This window comes from Petaurus breviceps, unplaced genomic scaffold (assembly GCF_028583685.1).
Source record: "Petaurus breviceps papuanus isolate PSGF00001 unplaced genomic scaffold, PetGlider_PUasm1.0 90822, whole genome shotgun sequence".
Lineage (NCBI taxonomy): Eukaryota > Metazoa > Chordata > Mammalia > Diprotodontia > Petauridae > Petaurus > Petaurus breviceps.
In genome coordinates this window covers 2,371,902-2,389,110 of record NW_027187351.1, presented here as the reverse complement: position 1 = coordinate 2,389,110, position 17,209 = coordinate 2,371,902, and the positions used below count along the sequence as shown (strand labels likewise).

Sequence of the window (17,209 nt, the reverse complement as noted above, 5' to 3'; positions counted from 1 at the left end):
AAGGGAAGGGGAGATGGGAAGGGGAAGAGGGGGAGGAGGTGGGGAGGAGGGGGAGGGGGGGGGGGGGGGGGGAGTGGTGGGGCACAGAAAGTGTAGCTATGGAATCCTTTGTTCACAGGGATAGGGGAGGGGAGGGGAGGGGAGGGGAGGAGAGGGGAGGAGAGGAGAGACAGAGAGAGATGGAGATAGACACAGAGAGCACTTTAATCCCAGGGTCGTAACTCATGTACTTAGAGAATATATGTGGGAACTCACAATTCTGAAACTGAAAATTCCAATATCCTCCCCCCACACACACCACAAGATCCTTTAGGAGAATGGCTTCCCTGTGAACAAAGGATTCCATAGCTACACTTTCTGTGCCTTCCTAGGCGTGGCATCTCAGCTGGAATCAATCTTCTAGTCTTCTCTAATGCTTTGCTTCTTTGCCATTTCACCGCTCAGTTGGACTCCCTCCTTGACAGCAACTGTCAGAGCCATCATAACCAACTTCAAGCTTAGATGATGCCTTTAAATTAAGTCCTATTGTGCTACTTTATGAAATGGCTGTACTCTTACTCTAACAGTAGGAAAGAAAAGAAAAAAAAATTACGTCCAACTCTTTTCCTGGACAAGATTTTTCCTCTTTACTTTTCAGCAACAATAAGTAAAATGTATGAATGTATCCCTATTCTGTTCAATACTCTACATCTATGGGGCACAATAACACATTCTGAAGCACCCATTCCATCCTCTATCTCCTTTATGTAAACCTTCTGAGAATCTCCTTCAAAGGTTCATGTAATTCTATTGCCTGACCTGTAGATTAGATAATTGGGCTCAACAAGCAACAGAAGAAGAAAACATAAGCCAAAATACTCCATATGGAGTCATTTGATAGCAAAAAATTATCTGCCTTTGAGGCTTGGCTCCAGGAGACAAAAATACAGAGCAATTGAACTTTGTCTTTGGTGTGCCTTACCATCCTTTTCAGGACTGTTCTCTCTCCTTAGGGGCATCCTCTCAAAAGCTCTCCCAGGAATGGATCTAAAGAATTTACTCCTCATCCTAATTACTTTTATTTTATGTGGGCCTTTTGGATTTCAAAGTGCCTTCAGATACATTCTTTCATTTGATCCTCACAGCAACTCCTGGTGGGCAAGTAAGTACAAGACTGATTATACCCATTTTATGCATAAGAACACTGAGGGTCAATGAAGTTAAAATGACTTTCCTGTGGTTATACAATAGCAGAACTTGGGTTCAAACTCAGGTTTGAAATTCAAATCCAATGCCTAACAGTACTTTCCTATACAAGTGTATACTACTACTACTACTACTACTACTACTATTACTATTACTACTACTATATATATATATATATATATAATTAATACTTTAAGAATTGCAAAGCACTAACTATATAAGCTCATTTTATCTTCAGAATGTGAGAAGGGTTATTATGATTATCAACAGTGTCATTTTAGAAATGAGGAATTAGAGGCCCAGGGAAATTTCTCTTGCCAATGTCCTGCAGCTAATGCCTCAATTGGGATCAAATTCAGGTGTTCTTTGTTAGAGATGGCTACAGTACTGTCTCTACTGCATCATGTCCTGCCTCTATCAACAACTGTTTAAACTTAATATATCACTCCTACAACGGGTACATGTGCTTTAAAAAAGAGACAAAAGCTTCAATCTATAATAATGGAATTTCAGGCCTCAACAACGGGAAATATTATTTGGGAGGGGAGGGGGACTTAGATCTTCTCAGAGCTCCCTCTAATCACTCTACAGAGATGACTTACTATTCTTCCTATTTATAAGGTCACTCTTGCCCCCTTTGGCTGAAGGGGACACTGAGGTTTGAATAGGTCAAGTCATTTCCTTCAGAATTCACAAAGAGCTGAGATTAAAATCTGAAATTCATGACTTCTGGCCTCTTAACACTATTCATTGTTTCTCTGGACAACTTTCTCTCTGATCTCTTCCCCTTGCCTAGCATATCTCCATAAAATCCCCTTTTCTCTTTAACCTTGTTGCTATCATTAATTGATTCTAGATGCCCTGCTGGTCTTATCTTTTCTGTGGCAGCCTTAACTGATATAGTATTGTAGCACAACCATGTCTTGTCGTTACCCACAAACTTCAACAAACCCAAAACCACTAAAGATGTTTATTGTTTTGTTTTGTTTCTCATTCTTCTCTTTTTAAGTTATTGTAGACTAGTTAATTTTACTTAGGATTATCCTTAACAACACTTTAGTTATCCAACAAACTGAGATAAAATATTTCCTTTTGTATTTATTATACTTAATATGACTTCTTAGATAACTTTAAACAGCAACAAAACTCAGATTTTTTTTAAATGGACACCACTGGTACTTGTTTACTAAAATTAAAGCACTTAATCTTAATTTTCTTTTTTATCAATTAGTAAACTAATACACATTACTGTTAAAGGTACTGATTGCCTACTACTCTGTTCTATTGCTTTGCTTAACTATCCAGAGATTAATTGTTCTAGAAGATGTAACCGTGAGTTACACAGGGCAATTTTATGCTTAGTCAAAATAAAATTTAATATTAAAAATACCTAATTAGAGTTTAATGCCTTTGCAATATTTCATGCATGTATGCATGTAGGAGGGGTTTCATTTTTACTATACAATGAATAGTTGCATGTGGACATTGGTAGTAACCTAGCTATGATATTCTTATTTTACCCAATCCTTACGTTCCAGTAAGCACTGAATCTAACACATTTTCATTTTAGCTATATTTCCCATTGTTGTACCATAAAGTCCCAGATCCCCAAATTTAAAAACTTCTTTGATCCTTCATGGGTTTTTAACCCAGCAGATGTCTGGGGAATTCCCATCCCCCAGGAGTTTGACACTGTGAGAGTTCAAGTGACCTCAGCAGCTGGTTCTCCCTCACCTACTCTCATCACAGCCCACAGCAGATGCCCATAACACTCTCTTTGTTTTGTGTCCTCAGTCCTAAGCTCAAAGAATTTTCCCATCCAAATCTTTATATTATACTGCTACTTTGCCTACTTTGGAAAACTTTATCCTTATTACTCTTTAAATAATCATAATTACTGTTGTATTGCTCAAATGAATTCAAAACATGGAGGCCAAATTATTGGCCAAGAAAAGTGAAGAGTGGCAGGATCTTTTTAATATTAAAAAATATTTTTACAATTATTACTCTATTAATACACAGACTATCAACTGAACTTATGTTTCTCATGAGAAACATGTTGATTTAAAAAGGTAGAAGCATTCTGAAGCCATTTGAGCAAATGTAGAACAGCTTTACCTTGCAAACTGATTCCTTGTTTCCCATAATGCCCTGGGTAAATTAGGGCTACACACATGCTCTCTGGTATGTACCAGGAATATAGTAAAGGTTTCTAACCAGGAAGTCTGTGTAGTGTTAAGTGGCGAGATGGTTAGACCTTGAATCAGAAGCGACCTGGTTTCAAATTTTGGTTTTGTTACTTTGGCCTAGTCACTTAACCTTTTGAGTCTTATTTTTCTCATCATAGAATGACAGTGATACTTTCAATATCTGAATTAGAGGATTGTTGTGAGAATACTTTGTGAACATCTAAGTGTTATATTAATGAATTATTATTATCCTTACCCAGACAGGTTTCAAAATGTGTTCTTAGTCAGCCTATTCCTTGGAAATTATGATACTTTTTTCCTAGTAATGGATTTCAACCATGTGGATAAAAACATAATTATAATTCAAATTCTAAGACTATAGAGTGTAGTTTACAATATCATAGACTTAGAGATGGAAGGGTCTTTAGAAGCCATCATTTTACAGATGAAGAAACTAAGGCACAGAGATGTTAAATGGCTTGAACAGAGCCACATAAAATAGTAAATTTCCGAATCAGGTTTCAAACCCAGGTATTCCTGACTCCAAAGCTTTCATCTCAAAGTCAAATACCTATTAGACTAAAATGTCACCAGTAAAATTTCAATCATGAATTAATTTTCCTTTGCATGCAGATCATTTCTTCCTTGTACAAAATCCTATCCGATGCCTCAAAGAGAGCCTGGGTATTCCAAGACCATGCCAGTGGAGCATGAGGTCTGGCTTGGCTCTTCCATGCTGGGACAGACTTCTAGTACCATGCATCCCCACAAATAGACAATGACTGTTTCCCAAAGATCAGGAGAGCTAAGTGTAGAGAGGACAGTGGACTAAACATTTGGTGATGAATTATTGGATCATGACCACCCATGAAATGAGGAAACTTTTTTTTTTTAATGGCTCACAGTACAATGAAGGCTTTTTCTGTTTCTGTAGGGAAGGTGGAAGAACCAAGGGAAAGGTGGCAGAGGGTGTTAAGAACTAAAACTTTTAGACCACTTGCAAACATTAATTTGACCATCGATACTCTAAAGATGAGGCACATGTCCACAGGAAAAAGATATACCAAAGGAACTGAATTATATCAAATCCTAAAAGTCTTGCTCCAGATGAAACTAGATTATAGCACAACTTACATGTTCTCCTTGGAGAGGCAAATAAATGAATTGATAGAACTGGTTTCAGGGTGTGCCCAAAGGTAACAAAAAACATAATTTGTTGAGACATTTAGCCATCTTATTGTTCATTGTAAATGTTTGAAAAAATACCTACAAAAATAATTGTAGCAATATGTCAACATCTGTTGTAGATAATGAAGAGGTATAGAAGTTCTATAAGGAGCTTGATAAAAAAAACTCTCCAAATTAAATCAACATATACTTTGATATTCAGTGACTTTAATGCATTAGACACAGACAGGGAAAAATATGTTTGAAAATATGACTCAGGAGTAAGAAATAAATACCAAAAATTCAGTGATTATACAAAGGCCTTCCTCCTGTACAACATTAGTACTTTGAGAAAAGAATTGGGATATGCTAGATATTTCAATAACTTAATAAAATCACAAAAACTAATTTAATTATATTTTCAAGGACAAGAAATGACTTTTTATTGAACTGATAGTCATTCCTACATCAGGTATCTGTGTGCAGTGAGATCACTGATTTGTTAGAACAAAAATCAAAATTAGTACTAAGCTTAAAGAGAAAAAAAATAAAAAAGATATATTATTGAATTAAAACTCCAATATAATCCACTCAAACTAGTTATTGGAGGCCAAACATTAGAAAATGGATAGTGAAATAAACATTACTACTCAATAGTAACAATTTCATACTGAACGCTTACCAGTGTAAATCAATTGCCACAATGAGGAGATCCAAAATGCCTAAAAAACTCCTTAGTTCTTGATTTACTTGCCAAAAAGAGAAATGAGGCAACCAACAGCAATACTGGTTTAATGTATAAACTCGTTTAAAAAAACACAGGATGGGCAACTATTAATGGGTTTCGATCTCTAATACACATCAAATGAGATCACAGATCCATTTTGGTATGTAGATATTATTGCTATCACTATTAGTTGATGCAAACACAGAAAACACTGAATGAATTTCATATTCATTTTTAAATAGCACGTTAAAGCCAAGTGAAAATTATTTTGTCATTATTCAATATCTAGGATTATCCATTCTTTTGTTTATTCACGCTAAAAATGGAAAGTTGGCTATCCTTTTAAAAATAAGCTTATATAGCATAATTTATCCAAAGGTAAATTCTTCTCTTGGTCATTCTAATAGCTTTGCCCAGAACCACAAATAGAATCATACCAGCTTATGACTGCTCTCTATTGAGAGTTGCCATGGAATTTCAGAGCCACAATGAATCTAAAAGATCATATTTATGTAATGATTTTATTGTTTCCTTAAAATGTATTTATTTTATGATTAATTTTTCCTAACAACCTTCTGAGGAAAGTTCACATTCTCATAAACTATAATTATAATGTGAGGAAAATGAAAGCCAAATGAGTTGGAAGACACAACTTGCAGCCCATGTCAGCACTCCCATCTCAGGACCCTGAACTATGTGTCTTACAGATTTAGTAATTCTAAAGGTATGTCCAAGTCGCACAGAGAATGAAAAGTTGGCAATTAACTGGAGATTTTGTGCTATAGAGATTTTCTGTTCCACAGCTATGGCCAAATACCATAGAGTATTTCCCTTTGGAGTGGCCAGTTTTTTAGGGACAGGTTTAAAGTTTTGGAGCCAAAGTAATAGAAATAGCCTGACTTGGGGTGGCTAGGTGGCGCAGTGAATAGAGCATTGGCCCTGGAGTCAGGAGTATCTGAGTTCAAATCTGGCCTCAGACACTTAACACTTACTAGCCGTGTGACCTTGGGCAAGTCACTTAACCCCAATTGCCCTGCCCTCCCCCCTCAAAAAAAAAAAAAAAGAAATAGCCTGACTCAAATGAAAAGTTCTATCTAGTCCTCTGGTACTATAGGAATTTTCTAAGACCATTCATGTAGCCAGTCCAACATTGATCTGTGACCAGTGGTCTGTCTGGGGACCTCTTCAGTACCTCAGTTTATTTAGTTATTGATATAGCCCAGAGTGGAATTATAGGGTTATAATGGATGTGAATGAGAACATTTGTAAGTAGACTATTGGTTATTCATAGCAAGGGGAAACAAGAGTAACATGAATATTTGAAAATTATGGAAAACTACTAAACTATTCATTTTAGTGTCCTATTTCACTAAACCTTTTGTAGTATCAAAAAGCCAATATATTCAATGTTGGCCTCACTTGTAGATATTTCTAAGTTACCAGTTGTCCAATAGACAGCAGAAAGAAAAGATAGCTGGAAAAGTCTTGGTTTTTTTTTTAAACAACTGGAAAAGCACATGATATGATAAATATTAATTATTAATTCAAGTCCCTAAACTTTGAGTGAAGGCAGCTACATGGATCAAAGGAGCCCTGAACATGGAGTCAAGGAAAACCTGAGTCTGAATTCAGCCTCAGGCACTTACTAGCTGTGTGACCCTGGGCAAGTCTCAACCTCTATTTGTCTTAATTGACTGGAGAAGGAAATGGCAAACCACTACAGTATCTTTTCCAAGAAAACCCCCAGGACAGTATTGGTGTCCTATAACCCATGGGATCATAAAGAATCAGACATTACTGAATGACTCAACAATAACAACAATCAACTCTGAGTAGTGAGATGCAATCAACAGAAAGTGCAAGTTCATATCTAAATGCATTCTTTTTTTTAAAGTGTATTGTGTATTTTTTCAACTAATTCCATAAGATTTTGCCCATACAAATCTTGCTGTAATAGAAAGAACTGGAAAGTGCATATGAGTTTTTTTTTTATGTAAATGCCAACCTATATACATACACACATATGGATAGATACCTAGATATAATAAGTACCTAGAGACATATTTGAATGTATTGAGTACCTACATATACACATATTTCAACATATTATACATATTTTTTTAAATTCTACTTAATACTTTTATCCCCAAAGTCTGCATTTTAAAGAAGAAAGGGGGCTTGCGTGCTTAGACTTCTTCATCACCTCCTGAGCTTTTTACAACTTGCAATTCCATTGATAAAACAGCTGTTAAGTGATGTGATTTTTGTCCAGTGTGTTGCTTAGGGGCTAAGACTGGGACTGTCCCACAATTCCATCCCAAACAGAAAAAGGCAGCCCCCTGATGACCTCCTCGTCTACTTTTTTTTTTTACTCATCTACTACTCTTTATGGTTCATTGTGGAACATTCTTTTCTTTATAAGCTGTGTGCTATAAAGAAGGTGTATAGAATGATGTTTAATGTGTTGTCAAGAGAAAAGTTATTACATTATATATGATGCAGTCATATAATAAAAGAACTGAAAACTTGTGTTCGCCCTTATAGGAGATGCAGTCATATAATAGAGAGCCTTACAGCTAGGGTTTACTGTACTTCGAGAATTAATCACATAAACTATAAATTGGGTTCAACAGGCTGGCTGGGTAAATAGGCGCAGCTAATGAGGACACTATGAGATCTCATAAGAGAGCTGACTGCCCCGGGACAAATATGCCGTGGCGCACCTGATGGAAAACTAGGAGACATCAAAGCGTAAAGGATTAGCGCTCTCACAGTGTAGAGAAATGGCCAGGGGGGGAGATTCACCAACTTATTACCCACATCCAAGCTAATCCTGTTATCTGCAAAATATAACTGTGTTCAGGAACTGCCACCACCTAAACTTGCAGAAGGATAATTTGGTGTTTACATGGACAAAAGTGCAGGGAATTTTCATCTGGCTAAAAAAAAAAAAGTGATGAATGCTTTTAAATTTCTCTGTGTTTACAAATGTGCACCAATTCCTGTGTATTTGCTCATGTATACACATAATACATATCACCATCTGTATAGGTGGGAAAGAAAAATGAGGAGAGAATAACTGTGAATTTATTTTTTAAAAAATGCCTTGAGTTTCCAAAGTTCCTGCTTTATATTGGGACCCTAAAATAAAGGTTTATCCTTTAATTTCTGCTGTTTTCTTTTTTAAAACTAAGTTTTACTGATGTATTACTTTTTTTAAACCACAATCTTTTCTGGAAACACTCCTTTCTCCTCCCACCAGATAAAACAATTGGTCAAACATACTCAGGACAGTGATACTCAAAATGTATGCAACATTCTGCAGTCACAGTCCCCCACTTCTCTGCTGAATCTAAGCTATTTTCAAATGAGCTGTTTATCCTCTTCAAAGCATGAATCCAAATGCTGTATTTTAAAGGTAAAATCCATAAGAAAGTTACAGAATTCAGGAAGAACCCATTCCGATCAACACACCCCATCTACTGCTCCTCTCTCCTCTCCCTGGGCAATCTAAGGAAATTGATTGCTCAGATAGACCCACCTGATCCCAACAGATGATCCCTGCAGGGGAAAAGGAGAAAGCTCCCGGAGGTCCTGGACAATCTGCCTTGGGGAGAAAATGGCTTCTCTGGCAGAGATTTGATGTTCAGTTTGGGCTTGTTTATGCAAGCAAGAATCACACTAGTTGGAAATCAACTGCAATTTATTTCTGAGCACCTGGGAGACTTTGTGTCCTAGTGATCAGAGCCAGCAGTCTATGAAAGGGAAAGCATCTGAGTTCTGAAGCTGTTTCTTGCCACTAACTGTCCATAATACCCATTGGGCAGTAACTCACTACCTCTGCCTCAGTTGTTTCCTTTGTGTAATAAACTAATGATATGCGCCTTGGGCAAGGGTGGAGGTAGGGAGGCAATGTGGGTGGGTGAACTGAGAAGAGAACCGGAGAGGAAACTCAGGAATTCTAATTCTGGCAAAGTCGCTAACTGTGGGTGAGACTGGGGGTGGGGGTGGCGGGAGGCAGCAGAGGTTGATACTTTCAGCTGCAAAAGTGTAAAAAATAACAAGACCTGGAATTTACCATGTTTCTTCCAAAGAACTCAAAGGCCAAGAGTTATCCTTTATGGAAGACAAGAATGAAAGAATGCTTAAACTAGTCAGGGACCTGGGAGTCCAACTTGTTCCAACATTTCATTTTACAGGTGAGAAAACTGAGTCTCAGACAGGACAAAAGCCTTTCCTAAGGGGGCAAGAGCTGGAACTAGGACCCAAAGTTTCCTGACTACTAGTTTAGTACTCTGGCTTTCACATCATGATGTCTCTTTATGGCTTGGGAAGTATGCAGAGTACTATTATTTGGATCTACAGGATAATCATCCTGAGTTTCTAAATGAAATTGAGGGGAAACTAGGAATTCCCAAAGGCTACTGAGGTTCTCCATAAATGAGCAAGGGGAATGTGGGATTGCCATGAAAACTGTTCACATAATAGGTGAGTGAACCTGTCAATGGCAATCCTATTCCGTGTGTATACACAATATTTTTCCTGCTGCAAAGCCATGTGGATCTTGGACAAGTTCAATGTACTTATTCAAGTACCCTGACTCAGATCATGGTATTATATGACCATATCCTGTACACTTATTAAACAGTGAAAAAAAGGGTTGGTTAACCAGAACTAGGGCAACTGTGTGGCATAGTGGATAGAATTCTAGACTTAGAATTAAGAAGATATCTGTCTCAGACACCAATTAGCTGTGTAACCCTGAGTAAGTCACTTAACCTTTCCAGCCTTAGTTTCCTCATCTATAAAATGGTGATAATAATAGTACCTACCTTCCAGGGCTGTGGAGGGGATCAAATGAAATAATACATGTAAAGAATTTTGCAAACTTTAAATCACTGAATAAATAACTATTCTCATCATTATTATACAAAATACTTACAAGGGGGCAATTTAATCTCTCTCACTTTTCACCTGTCTCTCTGTCTCTGTCTAGCTGTATCTCCCTCTGTCTCTGTGTGTGTGTGTCTCTCTCTCTGACTCTGTCTCTCTGTCTCTGTCTCATTACCCTTAGTTTGACTTTTCACAATGGCAATGGACGCTGAATTGTCTGAAAGAGTCTTTTGGATAGCTGGGTTCCTGTACCTGAGAGAAACAAAATGATGAGACAGAGGATGGAGGCAGGCTCTCCAAGTAATTCCGATGCCCTCTGCTCTTACTGGCCTGGCCCCAAGAAAGTTAGGTTGATTGTTCAGGTTGATACAAGTATCAATCTTAATCTTCTGACTTGTAGGCCCTTTCTTTTGATCTTATCCTTCAACACATACTATCTCTTTGAACAATGGTGTTTTTTTTAGATGAATCTTTTCAGAAACAATAATGATGTTTACACTAATTTTTTTAAACAACTTTTCTCCCATCAGGATAAAGAAAAGGAAACAAATTAAAGAAGCATGATCATTCCCTTCATAGAGCCCTCAAGATGTAATTTGACTAAGTTTGAATTTCGATAAGTCTGTAAAAAGGAAAGAAATATTTTTTTAAAAATATACTTGTCTTTCCAGAAAAACTTGATAGGAAAAAAAAAGAACAGCATTTATTAAATATTTCCTCATCATGAATACCCTCAACAACAAAAAAAAAATTTGTTGAATTCTAGATTTTGCCTCTGGGGAAACCAAATTCCGTTCTTTTTTTCCTCAGAGGGGACATAGTGTTTTATTGTTTGTCATGGAGAAGAGCCTTCACCTTCAGCCTGCTCACCTTTTTCTCAGACTTATTATTACTGGACTATCCCCTTCTCCCCTTGAAGGTTTTTCCTAGTTGAATAGGATGGCTTGCTCAAGGAAACCCTCAGTTTTGTTTTTGTTTTTCATCTGAAAAGCACCAAGTTTTTATTAGATGAAAAGCAGCTTCCTTTTGTAAAAAGAGTACTGTTTTTTTGTCTTTTCCCCCTGGAGGTGGTTTGAAATCCCTGGTGTATTACAAGCTGTGTGGTCATAAGCCAGTCATTTTACTTGGGAGTGTAAGATCATAGCTTTAGAACTGGATAGGACTTTTCAGGTCATCTAATCCAATCCCTTCACTTAAATGAGGAAATTGAGGTCCAGAGGAGTAAAATACCTTGTCCAAGTCCACATAAATGGTAAGTGGCAGAAATGATGGTGAAAATCTGCCAGAATGCAAGAAATTAAGAAAAACAAACACACTCAGAACTATGTATCCACAAGTAGAATAGATTGCTTTGAGAGGTGGGAGGTTCCCCTTCCTTGTAGGTATTTGATGACCATTAGAAATATTCTAATATCAGCTGTAGAGAAGACTAATTGGAGGGGTGTGCGTTAAGTTAGATGACTATTTGTTTGGTTTGTTGTCGTGGGAAATCCTTTCATGAATAGGTTGAACTAAATGGTTACTCTACTTACAAATTCTGGGATTCGGTGAACTCAGGCTCTCTAACCTCAATCCCAGTATTTTTCCCCCTGAACTACCTATGTACTACATACCTCTGTAGGCCTCAGTTTCTTTAACAGCAAAATAAAGAATTTTGACTAGATGACTTTTAATGTTGCTTCCATCTCTAAATCTATGATCTAGGTGGCACAATGGATGGAGCACTGAGCCTAGAGTCAGGAAGACCTGAGTTCAAAGTTGGCCTCACACACTTATTAGTTGTATGACCCTGTTATATGTTACTTAACCTCTGTTTGCCTCAGTTTCCTCATCTGTTAAGATGGAGATAATAAGAATACCTTCCTCCCAGAGTTATGAAGATCACATTAGATAATAATTTAAAAGCACTTAGCATAGTGCGTTATGCATGTTACATACATTTGCTTCCCCAGTTCGTTTTCCAGGTTAAGTGACTTGTGCAGGATCACTTAACTAGTAAGTGTTGAGGCCAGATTTGAGCTCAGGTCTTCCTGCCTCCAGACCCAATGCTCTAAACACTGCACCACCTTGCTGCCCTCAATACATGTTAAGTGCTATACAAATGTTAGCTTTTCTTTTTATTATTTTTACTAAAATATCTTCTAGCTATAACATACAATGGCTTGCTTCCTTCCTTTTCTTCCTTCCTTCCTTTCTTATTCTACTTTACATAAAGAATATGAGGGGGAAAGGGTAGTCAGAAGCAAACACTTTTGAAAAGGTTCAGAGCCAAAGGAAAAAAATAGAAGTAATTGGGGGCAGGATAGGATGGAGGGAAATATAGTTAGTCTTTTACATATGACTAGTATGGGAATGTTTTGCATAACTACATATGTATGACTGATATTGAATTACTTGTCGTCCCAGTGGGGGTGAGTGAGGAGAGAAGAAAGGAGAGAATCTGGAACTCAAAGTTTAAAAAAAATGTTTTAAAAAATTGTTATTACATGAAACTGAGAAATAAGATATACAGGCACTGGGGTATAGAAATCCCTCTTGTACTACAATAAAGTAAGGGGGAAGGAGAAAGATGGGGGCATATAAGAGAGGGAAGACTGAGGGAAGCCATAATCAGTATGCTTGCCATCTTGAGGTGAGGGGTAGAGGAGAGATGGAGAGAAAATTTGGAACTCAAAATCTTGTGGAAATGAATGTTGAAAATGAAAAATAAATAAATAAATTCTGGGGAAAAAAAAAGAAAAGCATATGAGAACCTGGTAGTCAGCTACTGGTCAGCGCATGCTTTGTAGGATGGGGATGATTCTTGAAAAGACTACTCCTGTGCTTAACTCACATAGCTGATATTAGAATATTTCTGAGAAATGTTGCCCTAAGGGTAACAAAAGTGAAAAATCATTATAAATAGAATGAACATGGGAAAGAAATAGGAGAAGGAGTAAAGATCAGCAACAAGTAGGACACATACATAGGAATTCTGCACAATTGTCATGTGGGAAAATGGGGAGCACTTTGTTCTGTGAGGGAGGAAAGCTGGATTTTAGGTACAGATCATCCACTAACTAGAAGTGTCACTACAGGCATATCATTTTGTTCTGGCTTGATCATTTATAAAAGGAGAAGATCACACTAGATTACTTTAGTCCCTTTCAGCTCAGACAATTTAAGATTCCATGTGGACCAATCCAGGCTGACAAAAGGCCAGTTCTCCTTGCAGGGTGGGGATTGCTTTCAATCAGTTCTGGCTTGCTTTCTCTCCCGGAACAACTTATGACTATTAAACACCTTTGGGGGGCTTGGAGTATTTCATCTTAGCTCTTCCTTTTCAAGAAAGACAGTTCGGGGTATCCTATCTGAAGTTATCATTACTGCTATTTTTGGAACTGTGAGGAAATGTTTATCAATTCAAATCTTCCCAGTGAATGGGGTTACATCCTGAGAGTAATTTCAGCACTTATAGGAGCCTCATTAATTCTTTCAGGCCATCAGAATTCCATTTCATGCTCTAATACAGTGTCATGCACCCTGTGGCCACTTGGTAAATGTTTGATGATGTCAACAGACAAAAATATGTTGTTGAGAACAAAAGCTGAAGATATCATTTTGGGCCCTGAAGGATTCTGCTGAGATGGATGAGGATATAAACCAAGGGTTCTTAACCTGGGGTCCATGAACTTGTGTGAGTATGTAGGCTTAATAATTTGAAAACTCTATCACAATATAATTGGCTTCCTTTGCAATCCTACGTGTTTTATTTTATGCATTTAAAACATTATTCTGAGAAGGGCTCTGCCAAAGTGACACGATAAAGGTTAAGAATCCCTATACCAAACTCATTGAAAGACTCAGTGCTACCCACTTGCATATTACATTATCCCAATACTGGCCTTGACATTACTAACATACCTAAATTGAGGGGAGATTAGGAATTCCCAAAGGCTGTTGAGGTTCTCTATAACTGAGCAAGAAGAATGTGGGACTGCCATGAAAACTGTTCATGTAATAGGCAAGTGAACCTATCAATGGGAATCCCATTCTTAAGTGTATACACAATATTCTTCCTGCTGCAAAGCCATGTGGAGGCTAAGTATCCTTATCCCTTTAACTTCACTTGATCAGTAAACCTTCCTCCTTCAAATAATTTTGTGGTAGGATGAAAGGAAAAAAAAAAACAACCTACATGATTGAGGTGATGGTCCCCCCTGGTTCACTGAAGAATTGCATCAGAAATCTCTGCCAAAAAACTATTTTCTTCTGGAAGGGAACACCCTTTTGCGCTTTGTAATTCATGGGTGGACCACAAGAAAGTGAAAACAGCTAATGTCTATGGAACTTTGCCACTCACACATAGCAACGGCCTTGTTTTCAGATACAAAAATCATTATTTATTTTTTTTGATCCCTAAAGTGCAATTTTTATGCTAGGGGGAATTTTCTAGTATCTTAGAGACACAAGGCCAAAATTTCAAGGTGGCTTTAATCCAGCCGCTAAACTTAGAACAACAAAGTTGTGCACGCGATTTCAACAGTCTTCTCACCCTCTCTCTCCCACCCTCAAACTGATTTTGGCAGGTGCTAGCTAGAGGAGTGAAAGAAGTCCCAGAGCTTGAGTTGTGTGCTCAAAGGCCATCAGGAAAAGAATGCCCATTCCTGTGCTCAAAATTTGTCCTGGCCCGGAAATGTCTTGAATAGAAAATGGGAGGCCTACAAATATACTACATGTTTTAGTCCCTTTCAGCATGATGGAACAGGCTGTTATCAGTCTATCAGAGGAAATGGTTCTGGTCTCAGCTCCAGCTGTGGCTGGTTTTGTGACCTTGAGTTAGCATCAGTTTTTCAATCAGTAACAGAAAAGACAGAATCTGTCCCATAATGATGAGGTTAAAAAAGAGTAGAAAATAGGAGAGGTAAAGAAAAGCAAAAAAATGATAATAGGGCATTTTCTATTGCCAGCTACCTGTTAAAGTTGACACAAAGTTGTCCTCAAGAGGGCAAAAAAAAAAAAACCCAAAAAACTTTTAGAATCAATTGACCAGAATTATACGAAAGAAAGAGTAAGCAAGTTATGGCTTTAAAAAAAATTTTTTTTTGAAAGAAACAAGATGAGTCCAATAAATGAAAACAGGAGTATATTCCAATAAGGAGCTGTTACATTATTAATTGATTGTGAAGATCTTTATATTGTTTGGTGCTGGAAAGAGAAATGTAAATATAAATCCTGGGTATATACTCTTTCAGAATTTAATAATCTTGTATATAAAAGTCATTACAAAATGCAAGCCAAATATAAGACATTTTTTTCATTCATTCTGGGCTGAGTTCCAGCTGTTCTCCTATTAATGGAAGGGTTAGGTTCCATTCATCCTGCAATTCACCATTCAGTTGTTGTCTCATGTATTTAGGTAAATATTAGGAAGAATTCTGTGTCCAATAGGATTTATACCACCCCCAAAGGTAATTATAAAATGCTCTTTTCTGAAGATCTTTAAGCAAAGAAGAAACCCATTTCTTTATATGGTCAGGTAAGCCCCTACAAAGAAATTATTTGTGCACATATCTGCCTCATTTAAATCCAATTTAGGAGCAAGTCAAGACATCACCCTTGTGATGTCATTGGCCCTCTTTAAGAACAAAGGATGAACAACAATAACATTATCTTATCCCCCTTTCTAGAATATAATCTCCTTGAGAGCAGGGTTTGAGTTTTTCCCCCCTTATATTTCCCAGCTAGAGCATGATGTTTTTCATATAATAGGCACTTAAATAAATAGGTAGGGAATTAATGAATAACTCTACAATGTTCCCTTCCACAGTAATACTGTTTCATAGGAAGTGAATGTAGAAGGAGAAAGGAACAGGGTTAGCACATTGTCCCCATAAAAGAATGTTGCCCAAGGCAGGGAAGCCCTATGAAACAAATTATCTTCCAGATATCGCCTGCTCCCTTTTGTAGTATACACACCCAGGGAAATTTCATGCTGACTCCTGAGACTAGACACTATTGTTATGAATTGTTTCCGACTTCTACCATGTCTTTTGAATTTTGGCATTCTGATAAACTCTGGTTTGACACAGTCTGACTTCCGGTTTACTTTCTCTGATGGTAGTTGAGACTATACCCTCTAAAATCTTAGGGTTCTTCCCTGGTTCCCAATAACTTCCCTTAGTCATTAAGAGGAGATCATCTCATCCCTGTATGTAACAGTATGGGCTGTTAACCTGGGGTGAATAAACTTTAAAAAAAATTTGATAACTGTATTTTTATATGTGATTTCCTTTGTCATGCTAAGTATTATTATTATTTTTTACTAATTATGCATCTAAAAATGTTAGTCTGAAAAGAGGTCCATAAACTTCAACAGATTGCCAAAGGAATCCATCATGCATGAGCACACGCACACAGACACACAGACACACACACATTAAGAATTCTTTTTTTTTTTTAAGCAATTGGGGTAAAGTAACTTGCTCAAGATTACTTGGCCAGTTATTTCTGGGTGTGGTGCTAAGTATCAGAGCCCGGATTCGATCGCTGAGAATTCCTTTCTAAAGAACTCAATACACAGGATCCCTGGATCGCTGGACCTTATTTTGTCAATGAGGTTTATCATTTTTCTCCACCAGGGTGTACTCCCTGCTGAACCATTCTAGATTTTTTTTTGTAGTTCACTCCTATGTGTTAGTCAGAAAAGTATTCCTAAAATCTAACACTTTCTTTGTTCTTAATAGAGACAGGGAATTACTGATTCTGTGTCTGTCAACATATTACTTGTATGACCACGAGCAAGCCTTGGTTTCACAAGCCTTTGTTTCCTCAGCTATAAAATAATGATGAAGAAAGTTTGGGCTAGGTTCTTAATCTTTTTTGGGTCATGGACCCCTTTGGCAACTAAAAAAAAAAGTTCACAAATCTCAAGTTAAGAACTCTTGGGATAGATGGTCTCTAAGTTATCTCACATCGCTAAATCTATGAACTTATGATCTCTAGGTCATAATCCTTCATTCATATGGAAGGCTGACAGATAACCCCTTTCCTGGGACCCAGTAAAAGT

The 17,209-nt window shown here is 37.3% G+C and overlaps 1 long non-coding RNA gene across 2 annotated transcripts in view; it reads right to left on the bottom strand.

The window, feature by feature from the left end:
- The window catches only part of LOC138148134 (uncharacterized), a 411,090-nt gene extending 402,150 nt beyond the window's left edge, over positions 1-8,940 (bottom strand). For both annotated transcript variants that reach the window (XR_011164980.1, XR_011164979.1), the window contains exon 1: positions 8,810-8,940. This is a non-coding gene — a long non-coding RNA (uncharacterized lncRNA). The remainder of the gene's footprint in view (positions 1-8,809) is intronic.
- Positions 8,941-17,209: the final 8,269 nt, after the last annotated feature.